Source organism: Rhinoderma darwinii, chromosome 2, assembly GCF_050947455.1.
Source record: "Rhinoderma darwinii isolate aRhiDar2 chromosome 2, aRhiDar2.hap1, whole genome shotgun sequence".
In the NCBI taxonomy this organism is placed as follows: Eukaryota; Metazoa; Chordata; class Amphibia; order Anura; family Rhinodermatidae; genus Rhinoderma; species Rhinoderma darwinii.
In genome coordinates, this window is record NC_134688.1 from 275,726,371 (window position 1) to 275,748,384 (window position 22,014).

The following is a 22,014-nucleotide window of genomic DNA, read 5'->3' on the forward strand; positions in this document are numbered from 1 at the left end:
TCAATGGAGATTCTAAATTCCGCAATGAAGTCCGCAGCTGTCATGCACATGTTATCTGTGCTGCGGATGCGTCTTGCTTTTTTGACATGACATTTCTTCATTCTGGCTGGACCTATGTATTTCTAGGTCTACAGCCAGACTGAGGAAGTCAATGGGGCTCCCGTAATTACGGGAGCGTTGCTAGGAGACGTCAGTAAATAGTCACTGTCCAGGGTGCTGAAAGAGTTAAGCGATCGGCAGTAACTGTTTCTGCACCCTGGACAGTGACTACCGATCCCAATATACAGCAACCTGTCAAAAAAATAGAAGTTCATACTTACCGAGAACTCCCTGCTTCTGTCTCCAGTCCGGTTTCCCAGGATGACGTTTCAGTCTAAGTGACGGCTGCAGCCAATCACAGGCTGCAGCGGTCACATGGACTGCCGCGTCATCCAGGGAGGTCGGGCTGGATGCCGAAAGAGGGACGCGTCACCAAGACAACGGCCGGTAAGTATGAAATTTGTTTACTTTCACTAGGGAAAGTGCTGTCCCTTCTCTCTATCCTGCACTGATAGAGAGAAGGGAAGCACTTTTCCCGCAGTCCGCAGCAGCTAGTCCGCATCAATTTACTGCACATTTTGGGCAGATCCGCCGCAGAATCTGCAACGCAGATTCTGTGCGGCATTGATGCGGACAGTTGCGGAGGAAATCCGCCACGTGGGGGCATGCCCGTATAATAAAAAAAAAAAAGTGTCAAATCCACAACACTCGGATGTAAACACAAAACAAAAAAAAATATTATACCGATTAAAAAAATATAGCAACCTAGTGAAACATCCTTAGCAGATATCCCTTTTCCCAGCATATACACAAATAGGAAATAAATAAAGTCCAAAAAGGATGTAAAAGGTGGACAATTTCTCCTGGGACCTGTAGTTCTACGGAGGCTAATCCACATTTTTCAAGATTGGTTGCCACTACACCAAGATCCAACAGGTAACGGATTTCATATTTCTAGATGAAAAAAGAAAAATATAGTGCAACACGGTGTGGAGATTTATCAAAGTACAAATTTTATTTCCATACTCACAAAAATGTGGATATTTCAAACATATAATAAAATATTTAAATGCGTAGCACGCCAAAAAATCCAGCCAGACCCTGGGTTTCGCCCCCTTCCGGCTTCTGCCGTTTCTTGTAAGGCGTGTACCGTAGTGAACAATTTAAACACACACAACTTAAAATGATCACATCGTTACAATACTTGCTTCTATGCAAGCCTTACATCTCATAGGGAATATTTCAATCATATATATGCTAAAAACATATATAAAAAAACATGTCACTTCATCACAGGTTTTTTTTAATACATATCAATTAAAACATTGGAAAATGAAAAACATCTGTCTATTTCTTGTATAACCAGCATATTTTTACTATTCCTCCCATTATCATTATATAATATTTCCCTTTGTAATAATGTTACATATATTTGCCTAAACTCACAAAGAATTTCTATGCCTATAGAAAAAAGATATATATAAAAACCACAAATATATAAAAATACATATACATAGATAGAAGAATAAGATCATATGCAAAAACGTGTAGATACACAGAAAACCAGCACAATCTTATTTCAATATATCGCCAAACATGGTAATTTGTCTCCACTTTCTCTTATATTTCCTGCCAATCATTAAAATATGCCCACACAGATATAACAGCATTTTATTTTTTTTATATGCCTTTCATATTTTTATATAACAAATGCATAGTTTTTACCCACATGAATATTCTCTCGCACACTTAGCAATTGAATTAACCTCTTCTGTTCGTTTATTTCCAATACAGACCAATTCCCAATACAAACCAAAATTTTTTTATTTTCTCCTCCTCTGCTTCCCATACCTTTAGGAACACTACCATGATTTTTTAGGAAATGTGCAGAAACATTGCGATCAATTTTCCCTTTTCCTAATATTATTGCAATGTTCCGCAATACGTTTTTTTTATTTTCTTGCGGTTCTGCCAATATACATGAGCCCAAATGGACATTCTAGTGCATAGATCACCACTTTAGTGTCACAAGTGCTAAAACTATTTTATAAATTTTATTTTTCTGTGCATCCATAAAAGTTTTCCGTGCATCCTTCATTCTACTGTGGGTTGTGGGAGGATAAAATTGTATCTATATATATATGTGTATCTATATATATATATGTGTATGTATATATATATATATATATATATATATATATATATATATAAATAGAGGACCTATGATAGGCGCTGCTCAGTAGATAGTGAAATAATTGAGGTGTTTATGAAAATAAAAGATTTATTAATAATCTGGCAGCGCGTTTCGACATTGGACTAACGTCTTCATCAGGCAAATTATACAGAAACACAGAGGTACCACTATTTATAGATTTTAAAACACATTTGATCAAAAAAGGGCGCAAAAAACAAGGGGTCAAAGCTCATGAATGACGTCATCAAGGTAAATAAACAAACCACAGTGAAGCTACTACAATGGATGGCACAACGACATACAGAAAATACACAGGTAGAATACAATGTAAATGGATTACCACTGTTCTTTTCAAGTTGGATTAAACAAAAAAAAACTAGACGAAATAAGAACACATGTAACTTGCGCAATCAAATGTCGCTGCCGTAATTCAGAATGACGATCGATACACTCCGTTGCACGATCGTAGTAAATGGAGAATATGGGTAAAAAAACAGAGGAAATCTAAATAAGTACATAAGTAAAATTACTTACAGTCTGGTCTGCGGCAAAGCCCAGCGTGTGTGCAGCGGCCGGCAGCGTTGTTGTTATTACTATAGTAATATGTTAATAGCTGGTGAACTACGGTGGCCGAGAGGGGACACAATAGTAAGTTTTGCATTTAGCTTGTAACAGACGAATCGATTCAAGAGGAGAATAAAAGACACATAAAGTGGTAATTATCTAAGAATGAACAGACGTACTATGTTGAGGTAAGTACTAAAATTACTTTTAACCATATATATGTATATACATATGACTGCAAATAAAGATAATAATGAGTGAAAAATAATTGTATATGAGAAAAACAGGAGCTAATACATCAAGTTAATAGTGGCCACAAGAGAATATGTGTTATCATACTCTATTTTTTTTTATATATAAAGGTTTATGTAGTAGAGGCGAAATTAGATTAAAATGTTTTATTGTGTATTAGTATATTCCTATGAACGAGGCGGGGTTTAGTCTAATGAAGTCTCTGTGATGTCATTTAAGCCCCCTCGGTGTAAACATGCTAATTTATAAATCCAATAGTTCTCTTGTTGCTCTAAAACAACAGAATCTATTGGCGGTACCTGGCGGAATTTGCTCTATTGGTGTGACCAAAATATTATTGTACTTACATTCATGTACTTGTGAAAAGTGTCGTGAGACACTATGGTTGGGAAATCCATTAGTCACATTGGACCGATGCTTATTAACTCTACAACGTAAAGATTGAGTAGTTCTGCCAATATACTGGAGGTTTGCATTCTAGTAAATAAATCACATAATCACTTCCACAGTTTACAAATGTTGTGATATTAAAGCATTCTGCAGTTAGTACTGAAGTGTAGGTCTTAACTCTATGTGCGATATTTGAACAGCACATACATCTTGAATGGCCACAGCGATATGACCCAGTTAATGTAGGAAGAATAGTAATAGAACTAGACTTAGGATTGCGCAATTTGCTAGGTGCAAGAATATTTCTCAGTGTCTGAGATCTTCTGTATGTAATTTTGGGAGTTGCTGGTAGACATTTTTTTCAAATAACAGTCATTAGTTAAAATGTGCCAGTGTTTAGAAATAATAGATTTAATCTGCTTATTACCATTATTAAACGTAGTGATAAAATTTAATTTAGAACTTTTAACATCAGAAATTTTGGGGACTGGTAGTAGACAGTCCTACTGGCAAAGTTTTTTTAGCCTTAATCAGAGCCCCTTTGACGAGACTGTTGGGGAAATTCTTCTCCTTAAAACGCTGTTTGAGAATTTTGCACTCTGAATTATTTTTTTTTTGGGTGGAGCAGTTTTTCCTTATCCTTCTGAATTGGCCGAAGAGGATGTTTTTCAGCCGGGGGGGGGGGAATGCGCACTATTAAAATTCAAGTAGCTATTAACATCTACCAACTTAAAATGAGTCCTAGTGGTTAATTTGCCCTTCAGCTCCTTGCTGATTGTTAAATCTAAAAAGTCTATAGTACTAAAAGAATGGGTATATGTGAAATTCAGACCAAAATCATTATTATTAATATATTTCATAAAGCTATCGGCATCAGAACTGTTCCCATTCTAAATAAAGAATAGGTCGTCGATATAACGGCGATAGAAAATGATGCTATTTCTAAAAGGATGATTGCCCATAATATATTTCTCTTCAAAAGCCCCCATGTAGAGCTTAGCATATGATGGGGCAATGCGTGAACCCATGGCACAGCCCCTGGTTTGCCTATAAAATCCATTGTTAATAGAAAATATGTTATGTTTAAGAATAAAATCAATGGTTACTGGTAAGGGAGCCAATCCTAGCTATAATGGGACGTCCTGGTGGTGTGGTTGTGGATTTGTGAATTTTTGGCAGGTGATACATAAAAGGCATAGAAGGAAAGGGAACCTCTAAAAATGTCATCTCTTTTTTGATCAATAATCCGTCAGAAAAGGCTGTGTTAATGAGGGATTTATAACTGAGAATATGAGCAGGAAGGGGGTTATTTGTGAGTTTTTCATAAAAAGAAACATCAGAAAGTATTCGTAAAGCTTCTTTAGTATAGTCGTGCAGTCTTGTAGAACTATGCTCCCCCCCCCTTTGTCAGCCGAACGGATAACTAAGGAAGTATTAGATTTGAGAGATTTTATTGCTCTCCTTTCAGACAGGGTTAGGTTATCCTTGATTGACGAAGAATCTTTGATAGTGTTTAAATCATTCCACACGAGAGATGAAAAAATATCAATGGCTGAGCCTCGGTGATGAGCCGGATAAAATGTTTAGGATGAACTTCCACCGTGATGGGTAAATGACAGGGACTAATGTTAGTCAGCGTAGGAATAGGCAAAGGGGGTGTTATAGTGAAATGTCGAGTTAGAGTAAGTTTACGTATGAATCTATTTAGATCCATGAAAAGTTCAAAGCCATCGGGGGATGTGGTAGGGCAAAAGGAGAGTCCTCTGGCTAATAAATCATCTTCATTTTTGTTCAGTATATAGCTTGATAGGTTGAAAATGTTTACTGTTTTAATCTGTGTTTCTTGGGTTTCACTAGAGGTTCTATTTTGCTTGGATCTCCCTCCTCTGCAACCACTGTATCTGCCTCTAATTTTCTCTTGGTGGTCACTCTTTGTATGGTTGGAAAAAAGGACGTTATAGTTAGGGGTTTTGGACTTAGAAGAAAGGGGAGAGGTAGGTCTGTGGAATGGGTGGAGGGAGTAGCTGGTGGGATTGTGTACAGGGAGATTGGGGTAACTGGGGGCATAGTTAACTGGGAGGGAAAACCTAAAAAAGAAATGGAAGATATTGTATTATCTAATGGAGGTAAAAGACCATCAGTGGTAGATAAATTGACAACCGATTCTTGATCTGAGGAAAAAACACAATTCGTGTGATTGGATTGGAATGTGTCATGTATTGAGAGCTCGAGTAGTGATGCCGATATATGTTGGGAATGAGATGTTTCAATAGAATCATTAAAAAGAGGAGATGGTGGGGATTCAGGAGCAGGGGTTTGGATAGTAATTTGAGACGATTTAGCTGAAAATCCAATTCTGATGGTTTGAATGCGTTGAGGGGTAGAGAACAAAGTGATTCAACCGGTTGTTTAACCTCTATAAATAGAGGTACCTTTGTGTATTATTGGCCTGATGAAGACATTAGTCCAAGATTGAAACGCGTTGCCGGATTATTAATAAATCTATTATTTTCATCAACACATCAATTATTTCCCTATCTACTCAGTAGCGCCTATCATAGGTCCTCTATTTATATATATATATTTATATATATATATATATATATATAGCACACAAGAAGACAGCAGCACTCACATAGGAATAATCGACCAGGTGCCAGGCAAAAACGTCCCGATCCTCGGACGTATAATAATATATAGCAGAAGAAAATTTGCAGCACTCCAACATGAAAAAAATGGTGGTTTATTCAATCCAAACTAACAGCAACGTTTCAATCCTACAATAGGATCTTTATCAAGCCTAGTGACACATCTACTCAGCAAGTTTATATATGTTTGAGACTCTTTTACATAATTAGTCTCATTATAAAGCAATCAAATGCAAAGTGTATGAAAACAAACATCATATATTGTGTACGGTATCATCATAAACATAGACATGATACAGAAAATACAGAAGTGTGTATGTGACATCGTGAATAACAATACATAATAACAAAAACATTAAAAACAACTGATTACATTATAATCATTTATGCAACAGTGGTGTAAAATCCATTGGCATATCCTCACTCACCAATCAGAACTTCAGACTCAACTACTCCATTCAAGTGTGTTGCAGCACTCTGCTGCATCCCTCGTGGTAATTGAAATTTGACACATCAGTGTAATCCCCCGAGGCGGAAGTAGATCATCACTCCGCAGCAGAGAGCATAGATCGCATCCATATGATGTAATGCGTATCAATGCGTTCCACTGAGTCGCCCCGTGTACCATGGCATCGTAAGTTGCTAAGCAACTGCTGTAACATTACTATAGACATCCATTGACACGGCTATGTCAGTCAAAAAGTCATGAATGTAAAAAATACAGATATATTAGTAAATGCTCCCTATAGTAAGTGATGGAGATATTAGGAATATCTAAAAGTAGCTTTATATCGGCTTTTAAAGACGATCCACACGTGGGTTCAAAGACCTCTGTATACAACCAAGTACTCAGAACGATCTTGTTCCCAGAGTTATGGGACCACATAGACACGTCTTCACGTGTCCAGGATGTCACATTATCCTCATACGTGTAACGGACCCATATTATCACACTAGTGATATGATATATCATAAGACAAAAGAATGCATGAGAATCCCTCTCGCTTTTAATATCTCTCTATCACTTAGAAACCTAATAGGAGACTAGAAACAATTCAACAAATAATAAACATATTTTATTGATGCAATAAGACTTGATGTATTGAACATAGCCCCGTCAAATATCATAGTACAATAACATTGAAAAATAATTAAAGAAGTTCCGAAGTTCTGTTGGGAGTGGTATTCCAATCTAAAAAAATACAAAACATAATTGTTTTTAGTATTTATAAGACATTGACAGTAAATATGAGATATAGATATTGATATTAATGTGTCAACAATCATCATACTGAAGAGAACATCAAGAGAACACAAGGGAACGGAGCTCATAAGGCTATTCTATCTACAACAAATTCTACATTAAGTCCACAAGGTTTTAAGGTGTTCAGTAAAAATATCCATCTTAATTCTTTTTTGTGTAAAACCAGATGGCGATCACCGCCAAATTGTAATGGAGGAACATGGTCCAGAATCATAAATGTTAGATCCCTTTCATTGTGACCATGTTCCGAAAAATGTTTAGCTACAGGTAAATCAAGTTTCTTTTTACGTATAGAGAAACGGTGATTGTTTAGACGAGTTTTAAAGGAACAGGTGGTTTCACCCACATATAGGAGGCCACAGGGACACCATAGCACATACACTTTGCATTTGATTGCTTTATAATGAGACTAATTATGTAAAAGAGTCTCAAACATATATAAACTTGCTGAGTAGATGTGTCACTAGGCTTGATAAAGATCCTATTGTAGGATTGAAACGTTGCTGTTAGTTTGGATTGAATAAACCACCATTTTTTTCATGTTGGAGTGCTGCAAATTTTCTTCTGCTATATATTATTATACGTCCGAGGATCGGGACGTTTTTGCCTGGCACCTGGTCGATTATTCCTATGTGAGTGCTGCTGTCTTCTTGTGTGCTATATCTGGATTCCATTAGCTTGCACCACGTTTTTTCAACCATCATTTACTCGTTTAACATGGAGCAGGTCAATATACCTGCTGGGAATGTTTCATCCAATACTGCTGCTGTTTTTACTGAAGAGGACATTGAAAGAATCCTGAGTGGAGCGGAGGGTGATGTGTCATTTTTAAGTGTTCCTTCTATTACTGACATCAAGAGAAATCTGGAATTTGTGTCACGACGTCTGATTAATGTTGAATTACATCTACTCACATTGGGACAATACTATAGAAACAACATGATCCCACGGGGGATGAGAATTTTACTTAAACCAACGATGCATATGCAACACGAAGAGTTCAGGAATAAAAATGAGCAACTCGCAAGCAAATATGCCTTGGAAACTATATTACTTAATATGGATTTTTTGCAGAGAGATCTGAGATCTTTAAGGGTGAAAGTACAAGATTTGGAGAACACACTTAAAACGTTGGTGCAAACTGATGATTTTAATATACACATGGAGAAATTACGTATGACGCTCAATAAAGTGAGGATGGATATAGAAGAAACCAAAAAGAAGAAATGGTTCCGTGATCAAACAGATTATTCTATGGGACGTGTTTACACATGGGACAATTCTCTCAATTATGCTGATGGAGCCTTTAGACGTGACAACAAAAGAAGCAATGAACCGGCTTTCAATAAAAGCGATTCCCGTAATCAATTCCATACTAAGAAATATCCTCCAAGTAATAATGAAGATTTTTTAGATTCCAGTCCACTGGACAAATCAAAAAGAAGAAAACCAGACGAGCAGGTCGTAGGAGAAGCAGAGGAAGGAAGAACCCGTTTTCAAAAATCTATTCATCAGAAAGGGCAGAAACCGGTGCAGGACAGCACCAAGAGGACTCTGCCCAAACCACAGTGGTAAATATCTCTCAACATCAATTGTCTCATACACAATTACAATTATTATCAAAAGGGTTGTCATTTTGCCCTAATCAGCATATTGATTGGTTTCAATTAGAGTTGGATATTTACAGTTTTGTTAGATCTATTAAATTGAAGGTTTGGTTTGAAACACAACCGGTTAATACAGTAATACAGGATACCCTTCCGATACTATCACTTAAAAAACTGGGGTTATTTAATAAGAGTGTGTTCCAACCTCCTATAGCATCACATGCGATAGAAACCTTTAGAGAACTAGTACAGAAAGATATTGCTTTACTTAGGTCTCAAACGTGTGAATTGAGCTTTAAACAGCCTAATATGACTACTCTTGATATGGTGGCATTAGATGAGTTGATCCATAACCATGATCTCACTATAAAACCTGCTGATAAGGGTGGAGCAATCGTGGTTATGGATTCAGATATGTACTTGAGAGAATGTTATAGACAACTAGCAGATACCAATGTATATAGAGTACTAAAAAATGATCCTAGACAGGATATTTCAAAAAGAATTACTTCACTTATTAAAACAGCTCTAGATGAAGATATAATTGATCAAATGCTACATAAATTTCTCACTGTTGAATTTCCTGTTACTCCTTGCTTATATATATTACCAAAAATCCACAAAGATTTAATGAACCCACCAGGTCGCCCTATTGTATCTGGCCGGGGCTCATTAATAAGTAACATCTCTATCTTTGTGGACAAAGTGCTGAGAAATTTTGCTATTAACTCCAAATCTTATATTAGAGACACCACTGATTTTCTACAAAAATTAAAATCTATAAAACTACCAGAGGGGTCCATTTTGGTCTCCTTTGATGTCATATCTCTTTATACCTCGATTGATCACAACAAGGGTCTTGATGCTGTACGACGTAAATTATTGACTTCTGACTATGACAATGCTACTTGTGAGTTTATTATTTCATTAGTGGAACTTATTTTGACATCTAACTATTTCATATTCAAAGAGAGTTATTATATTCAGTTGAAAGGAACGGCCATGGGGTCTAACATGGCTCCCACGTACGCCAACATTTTCATGGACAACATTGAGGAGGTGTCGATCTATGTATCCCACCACTTCTCACATGTTTTGAAGTGGTGGCGATACATAGATGACATCTTCCTCATTTGGACTGACACTGTCACTACATTAATTGATTTTCACAGGTTTCTTAATTCAATAGATGATGATATTCAATTTACGATGATACATTCTATGGATAATATCCAATTCTTGGATGTTACTGTATCCATTGTGAATAATATAATTAGAACTAAAATGTACACGAAAGAGACCGATAGGAACACTCTGCTACGATTTGATAGTTGCCATCCGAGAAGTATGGTAAGGTCCTTGCCGTACAGCCAAATGATTAGGGCCAAACGCAATACCGACAGACAGGAGGATCTTGATATATCTTTAGACACTATGGTTAGTAACTTTTTACAAAGAGGTTACCCCAAAACATTACTGTGGACACATAGAAAGAAGATTGATAATGTAGCGAGGGACAGTTTATTGCAGTCTAAAAAACCGTCAGCGCATGGAAAACGGAAACGTATTCCATTTATCTCTACTTATAATGATAGAAGTGGAGACATTTCCAAAATTATGAATAGACATTGGCCAATTATCAGCAATAGTTTTGGACACATTGATGTATTGAATAATGATCCACTTATGTCTTATAGACGCCCACAAAATCTTCGAGATAGACTGGTGAAAACCAGAATGCCAGATCATAAGAAAACGATACAACCTATTTTTAAACCACTAAAACCTGGCAATATTCCATGCTACAGATGTGTTAATTGTGCTTTGATGTGCAAAGGGGAATTTTTTAGACATCCGTTGACTGGACAACAGTTTAAAATTAAACACAATTTCACCTGTGACTCAGAGTGGGTCATATATGTGCTATGGTGTCCCTGTGGCCTCCTATATGTGGGTGAAACCACCTGTTCCTTTAAAACTCGTCTAAACAATCACCGTTTCTCTATACGTAAAAAGAAACTTGATTTACCTGTAGCTAAACATTTTTCGGAACATGGTCACAATGAAAGGGATCTAACATTTATGATTCTGGACCATGTTCCTCCATTACAATTTGGCGGTGATCGCCATCTGGTTTTACACAAAAAAGAATTAAGATGGATATTTTTACTGAACACCTTAAAACCTTGTGGACTTAATGTAGAATTTGTTGTAGATAGAATAGCCTTATGAGCTCCGTTCCCTTGTGTTCTCTTGATGTTCTCTTCAGTATGATGATTGTTGACACATTAATATCAATATCTATATCTCATATTTACTGTCAATGTCTTATAAATACTAAAAACAATTATGTTTTGTATTTTTTTAGATTGGAATACCACTCCCAACAGAACTTCGGAACTTCTTTAATTATTTTTCAATGTTATTGTACTATGATATTTGACGGGGCTATGTTCAATGCATCAAGTCTTATTGCATCAATAAAATATGTTTATTATTTGTTGAATTGTTTCTAGTCTCCTATTAGGTTTCTAAGTGATAGAGAGATATTAAAAGCGAGAGGGATTCTCATGCATTCTTTTGTCTTATGATATATCATATCACTAGTGTGATAATATGGGTCCGTTACACGTATGAGGATAATGTGACATCCTGGACACGTGAAGACGTGTCTATGTGGTCCCATAACTCTGGGAACAAGATCGTTCTGAGTACTTGGTTGTATACAGAGGTCTTTGAACCCACGTGTGGATCGTCTTTAAAAGCCGATATAAAGCTACTTTTAGATATTCCTAATATCTCCATCACTTACTATAGGGAGCATTTACTAATATATCTGTATTTTTTACATTCATGACTTTTTGACTGACATAGCCGTGTCAATGGATGTCTATAGTAATGTTACAGCAGTTGCTTAGCAACTTACGATGCCATGGTACACGGGGCGACTCAGTGGAACGCATTGATACGCATTACATCATATGGATGCGATCTATGCTCTCTGCTGCGGAGTGATGATCTACTTCCGCCTCGGGGGATTACACTGATGTGTCAAATTTCAATTACCACGAGGGATGCAGCAGAGTGCTGCAACACACTTGAATGGAGTAGTTGAGTCTGAAGTTCTGATTGGTGAGTGAGGATATGCCAATGGATTTTACACCACTGTTGCATAAATGATTATAATGTAATCAGTTGTTTTTAATGTTTTTGTTATTATGTATTGTTATTCACGATGTCACATACACACTTCTGTATTTTCTGTATCATGTCTATGTTTATGATGATACCGTACACAATATATGATGTTTGTTTTCATACACTTTGCATTTGATTGCTTTATAATGAGACTAATTATGTAAAAGAGTCTCAAACATATATAAACTTGCTGAGTAGATGTGTCACTAGGCTTGATAAAGATCCTATTGTAGGATTGAAACGTTGCTGTTAGTTTGGATTGAATAAACCACCATTTTTTTCATGTTGGAGTGCTGCAAATTTTCTTCTGCTATATATATATATATATATACACACACTACCGTTCAAAAGTTTAGGGTCACTTAGAAATTTCCTTATTTTTGAAAGAAAAGCACTGTTTTTTTCAATGAAGATAACATTAAATTAATCAGTAATACACTCTATACATTGTTAATGTGCTAAATGACTATTTTAGCTGCAAATGTCTGGTTTTTAATGCAATACCTACATAGGTGTATAGAGGCCCAATTCCAGCAACCATCACTCCAATGTTCTAATGGTACATTGTGTTTGCTAACTGTGTTAGAAGGCTAATGGATGATTAGAAAACACTTGAAAACCCTTATGCACTTATGTTAGCACCGCTGTAAACAGTTTTGCTGTTTAGAGGAGCTATAAAACTGACCTTCCTTTGAGCTACTTGAGAATCTGGAGCATTACATTTGTGGGTTCGATTAAACTCTCAAAATGGCTAGAAAAAGAGACCTTTCATGTGAAACTCGACAGTCTATTCTTGTTCTTAGAAATGAAGGCTATTCCATGCGAGAAATTGCCAAGAAACTGAAGATTTGCTACAACGGTGTGTACTACTCCCTTCAGAGGACAGCACAAACAGGCTCTAACCAGAGTAGAAAGAGAAGTGGGAGGCCCCGCTGCACAACTGAGCAACAAGACAAGTACATTAGAGTCTCTAGTTTGAGAAATAGACGCCTCACAGGTCCTCAACTGGCAGCTTCATTAAATAGTACCCGCAAAACGCCAGTGTCAACATCTACAGTGGAGAGGCGACTCCAGGATGCTGGCCTTCAGGGCAGAGTGGCAAAGAAAAAGCCATATCTGAGACTGGCTAATAAAAGGAAAAGATTAATATGGGCAAAAGCATACAGACATTGGACAGAGGAAGATTGGAAAAAAGTGTTATGGACAGACGAATTGAAGTTTGAGGTACATCTAACTTCAACGTAACAGAATAACATATACAAATATAATTTAAAAATCTAGATAAAATCTCCTTGATTATACACAACCAATCAAAAGCAAATGAGAGGTCAACATTAACTTTTTTACAGTAAACAGGAAAATGCAGATTAATTAATTTAGCCAGAAGAGTACACCCCTTTATAATCTTACTTTTTTTTATAGCCCTACAGATACAAAATGTATTGATTCTTTAGTAACACACATGATAGCTACATATTGGAAAACAATCAAGGCCTGGATATCCTAAATCGACACAATTTATCATCACACATAAGCTCTACTAATCTGCTTCAGTCCGGGTTCTTTATCTATAAACCTATGGCACCGCTACAGGCATTGGCTTTAAGCACAATTTTCATATGTGTCTCTAACCATTTGTAAAACAGCTCTTGGAATATTAGCTGAGAAAATAATGCTACTTCTATTATATTGGTCAGATAGTGGGTACATAAAAAATATGGGCAAAGAGATAGCAAGCTATGGGAAATTTACTAGGTAAGACTTTTGAACATAACAACACAATTATTGTTATGTTCAAATAAAGGCCTCCTCCTCCCCTTCAGCCTTGCCTCTCCATCTCCAAATTGGTGTCTTTACCAATCTTTTGTGTCACATATTGTAAATAGCAGCAAATATTAAAGTTCCTATAGCCTAGAACCCCATCATTCGGAAATCCAGTCAGTACAAAATTCTTAAAGAAATAGTTTCAAACCCCTGGCTATCAGATATCACATACTCAGGACCGCCATCAGGAATTTTAGGACCCCATACAGCTACATTTTCTGGGCCCCCCTACCGTGGCACCGCCTGTTAAGGGTACTCCGTCCAGCACTATATCATGCTACCAAGGGCCGCCATCAGGGGGGTATTAGGGGTAACTATGTGAGGGGCCCGGCCAAACCTAATTGAAAGGGGGGCCCGGCAACTGTCGCGACTTGCCTTTGGTAGAAAAAAAACAGTCCCCTGCAATGGGGCTCGTTTTTTTCACCAAAAGAATGTCGTGAGCTGCGGGACCCCCCCTCTCGTCATGGGGGCCGTCAAACACCGCCCGCGTGAACGATCGCGCGCATCCGCAAACTCCCGCTCGTGTGCACTCGCGAGCGTCGGCGAGCGAGCACCCGCGACCGCCCGCGCATGCGTCCACGAGCGCGCACCAGCGACCGCACGTACCCGCGACCGCCCGGAACCACGCACCGAATTTTGAGGCAGATTTTGACCTGCCCACACTATCTTGCCGTGTTTTTTGCCCGCGGCGATTGAGGACAGTAGACAAAAAATGCAGCGAAAAATGCATTTTCTGCCTCCCATTGATTTCGATGGGAGGTCAGAGGCGGAACCGCGGCAAGAAAGGACGTGCTGCTTTTCCTTTTTTCCGCGACTGGCTCCCATTGATTTCAGATTAAATCAATGGGAGGCGGTTTTGGAAGTTGTTTGGTGCTGATTCTGACGCAGTGTCCGAGTAAATATCAAGGCCCAAAAACTCTGTGAACTGGGCCTTATTGTTATGGCTTATTCAGACGAACGTGTAATACGTCCGTGCAATGCGCGTGATTTTAACGCGCCTCGCACGGACCTATGTTACTCTATGGGCCGTGCAGACTGTCAGTGATTTTCACGTAGCGTGTGTCCGTTGCGTAAAACTCACGACATGTCCTATATTTGTGCATTGTTCGCGCATCACGCACCCATTTAAGTCAATGGGTGCGTGAAAATCACGCCCAGCACTTCCGCAGCAGTATAAACTATGAATGTAAACAGAAAAGCGCCACGTGCTACAAACATACAAACAGAGTGTCATAATGATGGCGGCTGCGCGAAACTGACGCAGCCGCGCATCATACGCTGCTGCCACATGGAGCTGTTATGGACCTCTTGCATGCGCAAAATACCACGCTGCAAAAAAAATTTGACCTGTAGTGTGGCTTTTTAAGCCGCAGCATGTCAATTTATGCTGTGGGATCGCTGCTCCTCTGTTGCGGAAATGCTGCGGTTCTGCCGCAAAAATCACAAATGAGAAAAAAAAAAGGGTACTTTTTTAAATTTATAAAAAAGTTTAGACTTGCCCCGGCCGTAGTCCTGGTGACGCGATCCTCTATTCTTAGCACAGCCCGGCCTCCTGTCATGACGTTTCATCCCATGTGACTGCTGCAGCGGTCACATGGTCTACAGCGTCATCCCAGGAGGCGGGGCTACGTTCAGAAGAGAGAGATGCGTCACCAGGACTACGGCCGGGGTAAGTCTAAACTTTTTTTTCCCCTGCAGGATTCCCGCAGCGGACATGCCTCACGAAACCTGCGCCACTATTTGGTGCGGTTTTGCTGGCAGAATTCCCTGCGGCTACCGGGGCGGATAAGCTGTGTAGTTTTACTCAGCATATCCGCCTAGTGTGTTCCTACCCTTATGATGTCGCTCCTGGAGCTGCTGCCTGTCTCTAAATAGGCAATTGGTCCAGTAGAATTTGGAATTTTTTTTTTTTTGTGAACCAGCTTAAAAAAATACAAAACTTTTGTGTTAGGGCCTGTTCACATCACAGTTCGCTTCCGTTCCGGGGTTCCGTCTGAGGTTTCCGTCGGGTGAACCCCGCAACGGAAAGTGAAAGTGGCAGCACAGCTGCCGTTTCAGTCACCATTGATCTCAATGGTGACGGAAATATCGCTAATGGTTTCCATTCGTCACCATTCCGGCTGGTTTTCGGATGGAATCAATAGCGTAGTCGACTGCGCTAATGGTGACGAAAACGGAAGCTGTGCTGTCACTTTCACTTTCCGTTGCGGGGTTCACCCGACGGAAACCTCAGACGGAACCCCGGAACGGAAGCGAACTGTGATGTGAACAGGCCCTAACACAAAAGTTTTGTATTTTTTTAAGCTGGTTCACAAAAAAAAAAATCCAAATTCTACTGGACCAATTGCCTATTTAGAGACAGGCAGCAGCTCCAGGAGCGACATCATAAGGGTAGGAACACACTAGGCGGATATGCTGAGTAAAACTACACAGCTTATCCGCCCCGGTAGCCGCAGGGAATTCTGCCAGCAAAACCGCACCAAATAGTGACGCAGGTTTCGTGAGGCATGTCCGCTGCAGGGAAAAAAAAGCTTCGACTTGCCCCGGCCGTAGTTTAGGTGACGCATCTCTCTCTTCTGAACGTAGTCCCGCCTCCTGGGATGACGCTGTAGACCATGTGACCGCTGCAGCAGTCACATGGGATGAAACGTCATGACAGGAGGCCGGGCTGCGCTAAGAGTAGAGGATTGCGTCGCCTAAACTACGGCCGGGGCAAGTCTCAACTTTTTTATCAATTTAAAAAAGTACCTTTTTTTTTTCTCATTTGTGATTTTTGCGGCAGAACCACAGCATTTCCGCAACAGAGGAGCAGCGATTCCACAGAATAAATTTACATGCTGCGGCTTAAAAAACCACACTGCAGGTAAATTTTTTTTGCAGCATGTGGATGAGATTTGTTTAAATCTCATCCACTCGGCTGCGACTGTAATACGCTGCGGATTTTCCACAATAAAATGTGTTGCATAAAATCCGCAGTGTTCATGCCTAGTGTGTTCCTACCCTAAGGCCGGATTTACACAAGCGTGTGCTTTTTGCGCGTGCAAAAAACATGGCATTTTGCGCATGCAAAAGGTCCATAACAGCTCCGTGTGGCAGCAGCGTATGATGCAAGGCTGTGTGAGTCTCGCACAGCCGCCATCATTATGACACTCTGTTTGTATGTTTGTAAACAGAAAAGCACGTGGTGCTTTTCTGTTTACATTCATAGTTTATACTGCTGCGGAAGTGCTGGGCGTGATTTTCACGCACCCATTGACTTCAATGGGTGCGTGATGCGCGAACAATGCACAAATATAGGACATGTCGTGAGTTTTACGCAGCGGACACACGGACACACGCTACGTGAAAATCACTGACAGTCTGAACGGCCCCATAGAGTAACATAAGTCCGTGCGAGGCGCGTGAAAATCACAGACGTTGCACGGATGTATTACACGTTCGTCTGAATAAGCCCTAACAATAAGGCCCAGTTCACAGAGTTTTTGGGCCTTGATATTGACTCGGACGCTGCGTCAGAATCAGCACCAAACAACTTCCAAAACCGCCTCCCATTGATTATATCTGAAATCAATGGGAGACAGTCGCGGAAAAAAGGAAAAGCAGCATGTCCTTTCTTGCTGCGGTTCCGCCTCTGACCTCCCATCGAAATCAATGGGAGGCAGAAAATGCATTTTTCGCTGCATTTTTTGTCTGCTGTCCTCAATCGCCGCTGGCAAAAAACGCGGCAAAAAAACGCGGAAAGATAGTGTGGGCAGGTCAAAATCTGCCTCAAAATTCTTTAAGGAATTTTGAGGCAGATTTTTTTTTGCCTGAAAAATACTCTGTGTGAACAGGGCCATACAGAAACAGCACTTTGAGATACTTTACTCACTTTGTCAGAAGAGCTGCTGGCTCCCACTCCAGTCCTCTTCAGGCGATGTCTTCCAGGCGAGGTCTTCGGTCGAGACGTCCAGTCCTTCACCTCCAGCCAGGCTCCAGGTAAGTTGTATCCATGTGTTTCCGCGGCTGCGCGCGCTTCGTTCGCGGGTGCACGCGCGGGCGAGCTCGCGGGCGATCGCGGCTGCGAGCCCCCAAGCTATCGCGAGTGCGCGCTTTCGCGGGCGCGCGCGGGCGGTCTCGAGTGTGCACGCGCGGGAGTTTCCTTGTGCGCGCGCGCGGGCGGACGGCCCCCATGACGAGAGGGAGGGGGCCCGCAGCTCACGACATTCTTTTGGTGAAAAATATGGGACCCATTGCAGGGGCCCGTTTTTTCCTACCAAATGCAAGTCGCGGCGGTTGCCGGGCCCCCCTTTCAATTAGGTTTGGCCGGGCCCCTCACACCAGTACCCCTAATACCCCCCTGATGGCGGCCCTGCACATACTACTCTGGAACATAGAAGTAGAGACTGGTGACAAATTTACCAAAACCAAGTCCCTGTGGAGTCACTGGTCTCAAAGACTAAAAAAACACAGTGAACAACATCACTAAAATGAGGTCAGATGACTTCCTAACCAGCAAATGGTGCCATAATACGACACCTACACATAATTTTGAAAAAAGCAGATAACTTTATTCCCAATACCTTTCAAGGTTATTGGTCTCTGGCATTTCTCCAAAACAAACATGATACCATCTCAGACCACACAATTTTACAGAGAGAAAGAGTGGAGCAATAACATAAGCATTACATCTCTCTTTATTGCCCTGACCAAATCCAGCAAAAGGGACCTACCCTAAATTAATCCACTACACATGAAGCACCAATATCAAAGGAGGGCCCAGCAACTAAACCAAACAAACCACTTCTGACCAGACATCTCCATTGGAAATTAGATGAACGTAATGGAAATGACACAGTGATATGATAGCAATCTCACCATATCAACAATGTAACTATAATGACTTGAGGTACATATAACTTCAACGTAACAGAATAACATAAAATATAGTAACATAATCTAGATAAAATCTCTATGATTATACACAACTGATCAAAACCAAATGAGAGGACAACATTAACATGAAATGTGTGCAAGTATAAAGCAAAATTAAAAACTATACCAAAAAATCCCAACTTTTTTACAGAAAACAGGAAAACACAGAATTAATTCACCCAGAAGTGTATACCCCTTTACAATCTAGAATTAAAGATAGCGAGCTATGGGAAACTTACTAGATAAGACTTTTGAACATAACAACACAAGAGTTGTTATGTTCAAATTAAGGCCTCCTCCTCCTCCTCCCCTTCAGCCTTGCCTCTCCATCTCCAAAATTGGTGTCTTTACCAATCCTTTGCGTTACTTATTATTAACCCCTTCCCGCTCCTTGACGTACTATTACGTCATGGCAGCTGTATCGTTCGCGCTCCATGCCGTAATAGTACGTCTCGGGAGAAACGGCCGTTTCGGCCGTCCTCCCGACACATACAGGAGCTGTGACGCTGCTGTCTTGTTCAGCAGCTGTCACAGCTCCTACAGCGGGGACCGATCGCTGTGTCCCCGCTGATTAACCCCTTAAAAGCCGCGTTCTATAGAGATTGCGGCTTTTTAGGGGTTAAGCTGCCATCGCCGGCCTGCTACGCGATAGCGGCCGGCGATGGTGACTATGGCAACCGGACACCAAACAATGGCGTCCGGCTATGCCATAGACGGAAGCCTAGTGGGTCCTGACAACGTCAGGACCCACTATGCTTGCTGTCAGTGAGTAGCTGACAGTTCTAATACACTGCACTACGCATGTAGTGCAGTGTATTAGAATAGCGATCAGAGCCTCCTGCCCTCATGTCCCCTAGTGGGACAAAGTAATAAAGTGAAAAAAAAGTTAAAAAAAGATGTGTAAAAATTAGAAAATAAAAGATTTAAAAGTAATAAAAGTAAAAATCCCCCTTTTCCCTTATCAGTCCTTTATTATGAATAAAAATATATAAACAAACAAATAAACTATACATAATTGGTATCGCCGCGTCCGTAACGGCCTGAACTACAAAAATATTTCATTATTTATCCCGCACGGTGAACGCCGTAAAATAAAATAATAATAAACCGAACCACAATCACAATTCTTTGGTCACTTCACCTCCCAAAAAATGGAATAAAAAGAGATCAAAAAGTCGCATGCACCTAAAAATGGTACTGATCAAAACTACAGTTCGTTACGCAAAAAATAAGTCCTCGCACGGCTTTATTGATTGAAAAATAAAAACGTTATGGCTCTTTGAATAAGGTAACACAAAAAGTGAATGATTGTTTACAAAACGTATTTTATTGTGCAAACGCCATAAGACATAAAAAAAACTATAAACATCTGGTATCGCCGTAATCGTATCGCCCCGCAGAATAAAGTGAATATGTCATTTATAGCGCACGGTGAACGCTGTAAAAAAAAAAGTATACAAAAACAATAGTAGAATTGCTGTTTTTTAGTCACCACGCCACCTAAAAATAGAATAAAAACTGATCAAAAAGCCGCATGTACCCCAAGAAAACTACAATGGATTCCTCAAGGGGTCTAGTTTCCAAATTGGGGTCACTTTTGGGGGGTTCCCAATGTTTTGGCACCACAAGACCTCTTCAAACCGGACATAGTGCCTAATAAAAAAGAGGCCTCAAAATCCACTGGGTGCTCCTTTGCTTCGGAGGCCGGTGCTTCAGTCCATTACCGCCCAAGGGCCACATGTGGGATATTTCTCTAAACTGCAGAATCTGGGCAATAAGTATTAAGTTGCGTTTCTCTGATAAATCCTTTTGTGTTATAAAAAAAATGGTATAAAGAGGATTTTCTGACCAAAAAAAAATGTAAATTTCACCTCTACTTTGCTCTAAATTTCTGTGAAACACCTAAAGGGTTCATAAACTTTCTAAATGCTGTTGTGAATACTTTGAGGGGTCTAGTTTCTAAAATGGGGTATTTGATAGGGGTTTCTAATATATGGGCCCCTCAAAGCAACTTCAGAACTGAACTGGAACCTAAAAAAATTAATAAATGAGGCAATACTTCGCTTCTTACATTATACTGATAATGAGCCGTGCCCACCCCGAGATTACCCCAGTTTTGACCGTTTGTCTAAACGGAGACCCCTATTAGACCGTTCCAGTGCCCGGTTTTCCCAAGCATACACCCCCGAGAAGTGTATTTCTATTGAAGAGTCCCTGGTACATTTTAAAGGGAGGGTTCAATTCCGCGAGTACCTGCCGGGTAAGAGGGCAAGGTATGGCGTGAAGATGTATAAGCTGCGAGAGTGCATCAGGGTATACCTACAGATTTAGGATATATGAAGGAAAGGCCACCCCCAAACCAGACTGTATCCTGGACTACAATAGGTACATGGGAGTGATGGACTTGTAAGATCAAGACCTGAAGCCCTACAGCGCCATGCGGTGTGGTATAAGAAGCTGGCCGGGCACATCATACAGATGGCATTGTACAATGTGTACGTGCTACGTCGATGTGCAGGCCAGACGGGAACTTTCCTGGAATTTCAAGAGGTGATTATCAAGAACCTAATCTTTAGGGACCAAGAAGGGGGGGCACCCAGTACTTCTGGAAGCGAGCCCACACGCATCGTACCAGGGCAACACTTTCCAGGGGAAGTTCCCCAAACTGGCAAGAAGGGAAAAAGTCAAAAGAGGTGCAAAGTCTGCTATAAGTGGGGGATAAGGGATGACACAATATATCAATGTGACACGTGTCCCGAATAACCAGAGCTCTGTATGAAAGTGTTTTAAAATTTATCATACATCCCTTGGTTTATAATTTACCCCAATTTTACTTACCCTGATGCACTCCGCACAGCTTATCCCCCCTCGTCTTTCCCCTCTGGGCCCTGCTGTGTGTCCAGGCAGCTGATAACAGCCACATGTAGGGTATTGCCATACCCGGGAGAACCCACATTACAGTTTATGGGGTGTAGGTCTCCGGTCAAAATGGTCACTACACCTCTAGATGAATGCCTTAAGGGTGTAGTTTTTAAGACGGGGTCACTTCTTGCGGGTTTCAACTGTACTGGTACCTCAGGGGCTTCTGCATACATGACTTCGCACTAGAAAATCCCGAGT